The sequence below is a fragment of the Notamacropus eugenii genome, chromosome 5 (assembly GCF_028372415.1).
Source record: "Notamacropus eugenii isolate mMacEug1 chromosome 5, mMacEug1.pri_v2, whole genome shotgun sequence".
NCBI classification, from domain to species: Eukaryota; Metazoa; Chordata; class Mammalia; order Diprotodontia; family Macropodidae; genus Notamacropus; species Notamacropus eugenii.
This window is the reverse complement of record NC_092876.1, coordinates 331,691,832-331,703,367: the sequence shown is the minus strand read 5'-3', so window position 1 is coordinate 331,703,367 and position 11,536 is coordinate 331,691,832.

Below are 11,536 nucleotides of genomic sequence, written 5' to 3'. Positions count from 1 at the left end.
AAAGAACCCAGGTATCATATTTCAAGAAATTTTGAAAGAAAACTGTCCATACCTATTGGAACAAGAGAGCAAAGTGAACATACAAAGAATCCACCAATCACTTCCTAAATGAAACTCTAAAGTGAAAATTCTAAGGAACATCATGTCAAAGAAATATCAAAGAAAAAATACTATAAGCAGTCAAAAACAAAGAGTTTAAGTACGAAGGTGTCACAGTCATTATCACACAAGATTTAGCAGCCTCCCCCATAAAGAAATAGACAGTATGTAATACAATATTACAATAGGCATGTTTACAGGCAAGAAAAACTTACCCAGAAAAACTGAGTATAATTCTAAAGGAGAGAAATAGACCTTTATTGAAATAGAGGCAGTATTCCTGAAGAGGAAAAAAAAATGAACTAAAGAGAAACATTGAAATATAAAGATAGCAGAGAAACATATAAAAGCAAACACAAGTGAACAATCAGAAGAGAATATGCAAGGATGAAGTATTAAGGGCGTAGGGGAGAATGATACAAATGTCCTCTCAGAATCCTAATATCCTTAAGAGTTATAAACAAAGTCAAATAAGACAGAAGGCCTGGGAGGGGTTTTGTTATGTTTTGATGTTCTTAGTAAAAGATAGAAAAGGGAGGGGAAACAGGATATACAAAGGAAAAAGGTGGGGAAGGTTAGTGGAAGTTTTTGTCTTAAATAATCAGGGAAATCAAGAAAAAATCTACTTAAATGAGGAAACATAGAGGAAACAGGTGTCTCATAAACCTCACTTTAATTTGAACAAGTCTAAGAAGAAAATACACACACACACACACACACACACACATACACATACACATGCACAGATTTTGGTGTATAAATACATTCAACTAAACAGGGAAATATGAGAGAACAAGGAAAGAGAAGCAAGGAGAATAAGAGGGAGGACTGACTCAGGAAAGGCTTAGTCATAAGCAAAACAAAATCTAAGCTCATAAGGCAGATTTGAAGAGGAGTCAAAAAGGAAGGAAAGAGTAAGAACTTGTGATTGGTATCTAGGTGAAAAGAAAAGAAAATGGACAAAAAAGAGGAAACTGATTACATCAAGCAAAGAACACTGGTACTAAGCACATTTCTCTCCCACCACCCTCTCTCTCATAACTGTCTTCTTCTTTGGGGGAAAAAAAGATCAAAAGCAAAGAGATTTTTTAAAAACATAGGAGAATAAGAGGGAGAAAAAAACATGATCAACACATATAACTGTGATGGCAGAAGGGATGGATTTACCAACAAAATGTAAAGGATAGATAAATATATCAAAAAGTGGAATCTAGCAATCTACTGTTTACAGGAAATAAAACAGAAATTCACAGAGCAAAATTCAGGAACTAAAGCAAATTCCAGTATGCTTCAAGTGAACTCAAAATAGCAGGGATAGCTACTATGATCTTAGACAAAGCAAAAGGAAAAATAGATCTGATTAAAAGAGATAAACGGAAACTATATTATGCTCAAAAGTTTGATAGGACAATGAATTATCATCAATAATTAACATATATATACATACATACATATATACAAACGGTAAAGAATTTAAATACTTAAAGCAAATCTAAACAAGGTACAGGAGAAAACAAATAGAAAAACTATAATAGTAAGAGACTTCAACGTACTCCTTCTAGACTTGGACAAAACTAAATAAAATATAAATAAGAAAGTTAAGGACCTGAATGGAATTTTAGAAAAGATAGGATAGTTCTTCAGTGGTCATCAAATGGGAATAGGAAGAAGTAAACATATTTCTAAACTATGTATGGTGCCTTTACAAAAAATAAGCTTATATAAGGGCCCAAAAAATTACAAACAAATGCAGAAAAGCAGAAATCATGAACATATCTTTCACTGATGATTTTACAATAAAAATTATATTCAATAAAAGGCCAGTGAAGAAAGGATTAAAAATTAGTTGAAGATCAAATCACTTAATCCAAAAAATTGGTGTATCAACGAACAAATCAGAAACAACAGTTTTTTTTTAAATAAGTCCAACAATAAGACAACATACCAAAATTTTGGCTGAGATAAAGCCAAACCATTCCCAAGGAAAACGTGTTCTCTGAACACTTTCATAAGCAAAGGAAAGAAATAGCAGATCAATGAATTTGGAATTCAACTAAAAAAAAGCCTAGCAGACCAACAAATATTTTTTAAAAAAAACTAATCACCAGAATAGAAATTCTGAAAATTAAAGATGAAATTAATAAAAATAAAATTAAAAAGCAATTGAATTAATAAACATAACTAAGAACTAGTTAAAAAACATTAAAATTGATATCCTGGTATTCCATGATTCAGCGAACTGTAGTTATACATTGAAGGTAGTTTTCATAAATAATTTTATGTTAACAAAAATTGGATAATAAGATTTAAATATCTTATTTGGAACATGTTATTCATTATACTTTTTTTAATGTTACAATGAAAGTATTTCAAAAATTCTCAATTCTTTTTCAACAAAAAAAAGTCTTTGGAGAAAAACATTCTTCTTCTCAAATTGTCTTGTTTATCCCTAGTTAATCATAGATTTGGAGCTGGAAAGGACCTTTAAAGAAATCATCTAATTCAATCATCATTGTACAGATGAGGAAACAAGGACCCAAACCACTCTTAAAAGCGGACAGTAGGTCAGCTTAGATTTGCCAGTTTATCCCTTCCAACCAAATGCTGATTACTCATAAGACCATCAAAAGGTAAAAACAAGTAGCAAAAAACCACAAATATTTATTCAAGCAAAACAGTAAACAGAAATCAGAGCTCTATAGATTAATTTTACTAAAGAATACACATGAATAAATGAGCTCTTTGGCTGGGAACAAGATTCAGACTCCAAAAGAGAAAGAAAGAGAGAGAATGAGAGCACCATTGGAGGTCTTCTCTCAGTAGTCCCTATAATTTCAAACCATAGAAGTGAAAGAATAGAATGGGATCAGCTTTCCACACAAGTCTATCCCTCTGAGGGTGCCAGTCTGCCATTCTAAAGTTCACACCAATTAAAAATCTTTTTCATCTACCTCCTAGCGATCCTCTCTCAACCAACTCAAGCAAGTACTTTAGGGCACACATACAACATTATGCTCAGTATTGTTTCAACCCATCAAAAAGTCCTGCCTCCCTCCAAATTTGCAGTATGCAGCACAGAAACAGTTTCATGGTACTGCCCAAAAGGGTGTTACAAAGTAGTTAAATAAAAAGTAATTCAAGAGAAAGGTCAGTAGCAATTGAAGGAAATTATGAAAGACTTCATGTAGGACTGTATCTCAAAAAAAAAGAGGTAAAAGTAAGAAAGAAGTGTTTTCCAGGCATAGAATGGGAAAAAAACAAGGGAATAGAAATAAGAGATGGAGTTCTGTATATGAAGAAAAGAAAAAAGGACCAGTTTGGTTGATCACAAAGGAAGAGGAGAAATATGTGGTGAGATTAGAAAGTTGGGTTAGGGCCAGGTTGTTAAGAGCATAACAAGCTGAAGAAAGGAGTTTATATTTGATTCTAGAGACAGATGGACAGCTACTGGAGTTGACTGAGTAAGGAAGTGACATTGTCAGATCTGCTTTTAAGGAAAATTATTCTTTCAGGACCTACCTAATGTCATACAAGGCTAGTTAGTGGAAGAACTAGGACTCAGTGACTCTCACTGGTATATAAGCAATGACAATCCCAACCCACCATAGGATACTCTCAAGTGATAGGAGGCATAAAGGAACAACATAGAATAACATGGTACAGTGGAAAGAGTGCTGGATTTGTAGTTTAGATTTTGTTCAAATCTAAACTTATATCACCTTGGGCAAGGCACTTAAACTCTTAAATTTAGATTCATTATGTATACAATGAGACATCTAGATTAGATGATCCAATTCTATGATTGACTTTAATCCCTATGACTCTATATGTCAATGAAATTCAACAAAGTTTAGTGTAAACTTCTCTTTTCTGGATATATGAATGCAATTTTGTGAGGAAAAGGGCCAAGTCAACAGTAACTGAAGACATTTTTTCTAGTTCAATTGGTTCCTGAAGTTAGACTAACAAGGATGGTGAAGAGGAGTGGGGTCATGGGGATTATATGTATATTCTTCCTTTGTTTCAAATATAGAGATGAAGCATTCTTATTGGTTGAACAGAGCAATAGATAACTTGAACAAATGAACCTAATATCCTTAAAATCAAATTCTTTAGGCCACTGCCTATTGAGGGAATTGTGGGAATTGAGTGAACCACACTGACTCCATCTTGTGACTCAGTTCTGAATCCATATCAGTTTCCTTTCTATTCAGTTGTGGATCTATTTCAATTTCTCTTTTGTGAGAAAACTTTTTTCAATTATGGGATAACTTTATTGTATTGTTTGAACCTAGCCCTGCCTGGCTGAGAAGCTAGACCACCTCTATCTGTTGCTTAGAGACCCTTAACTAAGGGCATAATATATGCTGACCAGAAACCTAGCCAGATCTGAAGACTGACACCAGGAGTTTTCTCACAATTATACATCTCAAGCAACTCATATGTCTTTTCTGAAAATTGGCACCATAGTGGGTAATCAGTTATTGTTTCCATGTTGTTTTGATTGAATATAGATACTTGTGGAGAATGGGACACCTCTTTTTCTGATTCCAGGGCAATGAACCCATTCATTCTCCCCCTCCTGACTTGGAAAGTCTCTAACCTGTCTTCCAATTAGAAATCAGATTACATAATTGTGTATCCTGACTGTTTTCTTTTAACTAATTGGTCTTATTTGATTAATTATTTTTAATGCATAAAAATCTGTCTCCTCCTGTATTTGGAGTCCAGCGTCAAAACTGAATAGGACTGAGCCCAATTTGTTATGCAATTGACCTGCGTTGTTTAATAAAGCTACATGCTCAGAAGCTCAAAACTTGGTTTCCTCAGTCATTTCATCCTTTACCCACCAACTAGTCTGTCTATGCTTAAACTCTCCTTTTCATTACAGAGAGAGGAAAAAAAATCTAATGTCAATCCTGTTTTTATCTGTTCTTTTATGTCCTTGTGAATTTCTTTTATTAAAAAATCTTGAAAAGGTTTTATCCATTACAGAAGGTTTATAGAATATACCATGTCATTTGACAATCATCATCAACAACAAAGATGTATTGAATACTTGCTAAGTACAAGGTGCTATATTATTAACTGTGGTCTGAGATTTGGTCCCATGGTTTAAAATTAAGCTCCTGGAAAGTGGTTAAAAATTGAATTTGAACCGTTTGCCAAAATGTCCCTTGATCTTTGCTTATAGGGTCTCCTAAAAGAAGCAGGACCATTGATTTTTCTAGCACTGAGTTGATACTTTTCTGATATAAGCCACAGTAGTAGTTGTCAAAGATCTTACTAGAGAACATCTACTTTCATTAAGCTCAAGAATAATAAAACCATTGGTGTCCCTCACTTTTAGCCCTCTTCTTCAGTAACCCCAATTTGAAGTTTTTCCCCTCTGCCTGAAAAAAATCATTCCTTCCTACCCAGGCCTTCCAACAATCCTGTTGTTCCTCTCATTCTTTGGAAGGAAAAAAAAATCAAAATTTAAAATTGGGTATAAAGAAGTAAACTTCCCATTGAATTCCCAAAAAACATTTTCTCTCATCATAAAATGGACATGTCAGTGAAAAGCCACAACACAGAATATCCTGACATGGACGTATTTTTGCTTCCCCAAGTAGAGTGCCTGACGTCGGCAAATGGCAAGACCCATCCTTTCATCTACCTCCCCCTAGGCCCTCTCCAGTACATCTGGCCTCATTAGAGTCCTAGACAAAATAGGGTATCAACCTGGCATTGTCAAGCTAGTTTTGCCCTCCTAAAATGCGAGGAAGAACTTCAACTGAGACCAAATTAATGCAATGATAACAGCTCACTAAAAGGTGAATTTTATTGAAAGGTATTTTACATAAGCACCAAAAAACCATTACAGGTCACCATTTCTGGAAAACTGTGATTAATGCTATGCAAGTCATGTACATACTCCCCTTCTCTCTGCCCTTATCTGGTTATAAATTTGGATTTTTGGACATCAGGTTTTATTCAACTAATATCCACAGGACCCCATTATTTTAAATAGCCAAATACAACAAAAAAACATAGTATTAAAGAAACGTAGTATAACCTCATGTAATGGAATCTGCTAATAAGGAATCAGTCCTTAGAATACTCTCAATATTTTCTATGGACAATCCACATGAAAGAGTAGTGAATCTGCTTCCAAAAATGCATTAAGGAAGAGCCCTTCCTCCCTTTTTTAAGGAGTGGGGACTGGCCCTCCCTGCTCAGCTATTTAGAACATGTGCAGGTATTTAGATATTCCCTGATTCTTTCCTACTGGCTTATTGCCATCATGCCAAAAAGACTTTTAATTTTGGTGATTGGGCTAGAAGTACATGTGCATACAAAAGTCTCAAAGGAATGGAACAGTTGTCTCTCATCTGGCACCTTTGAGTGAAGAGGAAGAATGGCTGTAGATCTCTGGCTGAGGAGGAGGGAACCTTCTCTCTTACTGGGCTGCCTTGAAGTTGTGAATGCATGCCACTGATATGTCTTGTCTCTGTTATGTTTATTCTTTCCTGAACTTAGGTGAATAAATATCAGAAATAGACCAGATCAGATATGACTTTGTGAGTTCAAAAGGCTGGAAGTGATACCAAAGGCCCAGCAACTGGAATTTGTGGCAGAGTCTGATAGTAGTTATGGCATACAAGGCTCAATGGTGAATTAATCTGGCAGTCAAGGAACTACATCTTGAAAGCAAAGAAGTGACTTATGAACTGGTTATACCAGACCCAGAGGTGAACTCACTGTGGTAAATGTTTGGTGTTCACCACTATGTCTGACTCCCCTCTATCAGATGACTGAGTGGATACATAAAGAGGAGGGTATATCCCTGAGTTGAGGGAGCAAGTAGTCATTTTATACTTCTGACTTTGCTATGCTTTCTCAGTAAATATCTCTTTGTAAAAGCTAATTGATGTTAATTGATATTGAGGAGAGACCAGTTGATTAAACTGATATTGGGTATATATTAACTGATGATTGATATTGGGGGAATAGCTCGAATGGGGATGGGGTGAATTCAAGAATGATCATATTACAAAGACACACCCAACCCTTCAAGGTTATATATCTAGAACTCAAACACATTATACAACATAGATAATGTTAATTTGTGGTTTTCTAGGTCAATAAGTTGCCCACAGAGACCTGTTTCTATTTGAGTTAAACAGCACTGGGATAGATTATCTCTAAGGCTCCTTCCTCTTTGGATGTTCTATGTTTTATGACACCATAAATCTCTAGTGATACTTTAAATCTCCTACAATAGAGATTCTGAAGAGTCAAATTTACATAATGAAATGTTTACATAAATACAATACATTTAAATATAGATTATACTTTGTGCTATATGGTTTGATGTATTGTGTTTGAGGAAGAGGACATGGAGAGATCTTACTATGCAAGCTGATGATGCAAAGCTGTTGAGACAAACTACTACTACATTATGAGCTCTGAGGGAGTCAGCTCTGTCTTATTTAATATTTTCATTTCCATTAGAACTTTTAACACAAAGCTCAAACCTTATTATTAAGTAGGGATAGCCACGAACTGGACTTGTGATTTCATGGGTTATAGGAAACTCCTGAATGAGGAAACTCTGTGTACCAATGTAGGTTGGCACATTCTCTCCATCTTATGGGTTTAGGGAGAGACCTAAAATATTGAGGGTTGCAGTGACTTGCACAAGGTCATATAGTTTATTTGTGTCAGAGGCAAGTCTTAAACTGCCATCTATATGGCCTCAAGACCATCTCTCTAGCTGCTAAACTATGTTACCATTCTATCTATTACTAAGTACACACTTAATAAATCTTTATTGAAGTTGGAATCAGAGATCAACATACAGAGTCAGCATATTTGAAGCTGGACTAAAGTTGTACTAACTAAATAACTTCCCCTCTTTCTATCCTATCTAGCAACATGCATTGGACAGTGAACTTTTGCAAAACCCTCTCATACTACCAACTTCCCAAAGGTGTTGTGGATCAAATGAGAATATATTCGAAGTGTCTTAGAAAATTCCAATGGGCTATACAAGTCTATTTCAAATGACATTTTCCTGACTAACATTAATGCTGTTAAGACATTATAACCAAAGGCCATTGTAAGTATGGGATGAAAATTGAATGGTCAGTGACTATGAAATATTAACACTGTGTTTTCATTTTAATTAATCCTTAAGATGAGTTATGACTGCATGCTTAGCTATCACTTCTTATAGCATCACTTTACTTCCTGTAAAATATCATTTTAGCTACTGATAGGCTTAGTCCAAGCACAAATTATAAAGCAGACAAATTTTGTCTATCACTAACTTTTCCTCTCTATATTTTTCCTCTGCCTCTCTCTACATCTCACAGGAAGCTCATTGCTGTCATACTAACTTGGTCCCTCCTGATTAAAATACCTGATAAACTAATTTATATTATAGTGTTAATAACAATGCATGGCCTCTCCCATAGTTATTTGCATTTTAAAAGGGGCTGCCAGAAAAAGGGAATTTTTAAGCCAAAGGAATGTATCTATAATGGCAGAATTCCTGGTGCTGTTGCACATAAATGGGGAAAGTATGGGCTCAAGGGAAATAAAGCTAGAGAGAATCTTAGAACCAATTAAAACAAGGAAACGTATTAGAAAACATTTGAATCTTCTGTGTTTCCCAAAATATGTAATACAATTATTGATTTAGGACTAGAATTAAGACAGTCTGGAACAATACCCTCGGTTTATGAGCAGCCCGAGGCCCAGAGAGGTCAAAATGACTTGTTCAAAGGTACTAAGGTAGCAAATAGCAAAGCCTGGAATGAAACTCAAGTTGTCTGATTCAAAGTCCCTGTGTTTTTTCCTTTCTACTACAACAAGCCCTTACCTATAAGTTACAAGAATCACAAATTTCAGAGTTAAAAGGGACTTCAGAGGCTATGCAATCCAACTCATACCTGCATGATAATCTCTTCTATAACATGTCCAAGAAGTAGTCATTCAGTCTTTATTTGTAGACTTCCAGTATGGGTAAATCCACTCATTCTCAAGGCAGCCCATTCCACTTTTGGAGAGCTATAATTGTGAGGAAGTTTTTCAATATATCAAACTAAGTTGCCTTTTCACAGCTTCTATTCTTTCTCCCAGTTCTGCCAAGCCAAACAAGTTTAATCTCTTATTTGGACAACAGCCCTTCAAATGGCTGAAAACAGCTATCATATCTACCCTTAGGCTTCTCTTATCAAGAATAATTTAATCTTCACAGGGATTGATCTAGAGGTCATTTACCATCTCAATCACCCTCCTGTGGAACCAGCCTAGTAATTTCCCTTCTAAAATGTGCCACCCACAAGGGAACACAATAACCCAAAAGGAGTCTGACTAGGGCAAAGTATAGGACTACCTACCATCTCCCTCGTCCTGGATATTATTCTCCTTTTGAACACAACGTAAGATTATATTAGCTTTCTTGGCTATTATATTGTACTGTTAATTCATGATGAGTTTGCAGTCCACTAAGATCTCCATATCTTTTTCAGGTCAGCTACTCTTCATCCACGCATACTTTATCCAGAAAATCTGGACTTGATTGTTTTTAAGCCAAGTATAAGATTATGACATTCAAGTTCAAGAGACATAGTTTCTGGGTAATTAATCATTTTATTAATCATCCTAGAATATAATTAATAAAAGGGTCAGTGGCACTCTGGAATGCTTCATGGACCCCTCATGGAACCCACTCAATGCTTATATATCCTTGGAAGGAAGGTTAGGTGCTCCTGATGGTGGCAATCAACTCTGATTGGTTAACAAGTAATGAAAGAATGGATATAATAATGAAAGGGGGGCTTATTCTAATAAGGGTCTGGGGGACATGACTGATCACTCAATCTTGGTCAAAGAGACTTATCTATACCCATATCACCCAGTCCAGGGTAGTCTAGATGAAAGGAGAAATCCACTTTTATCCAGACCTGTCTAACACAATGGACCAGAATCCATCAATTCATTTAAAGTAAAATTTCTTTACTGTTTGTTATCTGTTCTTTTGAACAGATCTGAGTTTACCCTCTCATTATCAGCCCTGCAATTCAAAGGCCCCCTGAATAACCTACAAAAACTGATTTCTGAATGAGCAAGTAGGAAAGGGGAAAACGCTTAGTGCTAATTAAATAATTGGTTCTTATTATAGAAGGAAAATAATCATTTCTCTCAAGACTTTTACACTTATCCCTACTAATTTTCATTTTATTAGGTTCTATCCTAAAACGCTAAACTGTAGAGGGGTTTTTTTTGGAATGCTAATACTGTCATTCAGTGTGTTAGCTTGTATGCAAATTGGATAAACATGTTACCTATGTCTTTATCTCAGTCATTGATATGACTGTTAAACAGCAAAGAGCCAAGCTCAAATTCCTGGAGCACTCAACTACATGCCTCCTTAAAAGTTGATTTTAAATCATTAAATGAATGACCTTTCAGTCTAGCCATTCAATCAGTACCAAATCCACCTAACAAACCTCCAGCTTTCTCCCTCCCTTCCTTTCTCCAGGGTTAAAATGCACGAGTGACTTGCTCAAATGTTTTGCTAAAATCTAGGTTAAGTTGTACCTAAATAAATGAAATCTAAATGAGCACTCCACCAATAAAGCAGTCTAAAACTTCTGTCAAAAATGGAAATGAGAATATTATGACAATGCTCATTTTCAGTGAAATCATTCTGGGTCTCTCATCACTATTTCCTTTTCAGCACATTCAATAACCATTCTTTTAATGATTCATTATGGCAATTTGCCAGGAATAAAGGTCAACTTCATTGGCCGGTAGCCTGCAAATTCTACTCTCCTTTAAAACAAAAATTGGGACATTTTCCCTTTTCAAAAATCTGTGGAATCTCTCCAGTTCTCCACAATCTTTCAAAGATTCTTCAAACCGTCAGTTTTCAATACTATCTAGGATATAGTTCATCTTGGACAACTCAGTAAGGACAAATAGGTACTTGGATCTCTTCATCTGCCTACTTGTCTTGAGTACCAACTCATGACTGGCCATTCTTGGTCATTATTATCAAATGATACAACGTAAGTGAAGCATTTCAAGAACGGACTCTGGAGTCGGAGGATTTGAGTTCAGATCCCGCATTGGTTGCTTATTAGTGACCTGTGTGTGCCATTTGATCACCCTGGGGTCCTCCTTTTCCTCATTTGTAAACAAAGGGGTTGGATTGGATGACTTCTGGGATCGCTTTCAGATCTAGATCTGCGATCCTGTGATCTCACTTTGCATATAAATGTCAGTGCTTATTATTGTTCTTATGGTGTACTTTCCAGTTCACAGATTATTCTTTTTGACAGAAAACCGTAGGAGAGACAGACAGAGAAGGGGGAGGGAGACAGAGACAGAGAGACAGAGACGGAGGGAGTCAGAGACAGAGAGACAGAGACAGAGAGAGTCA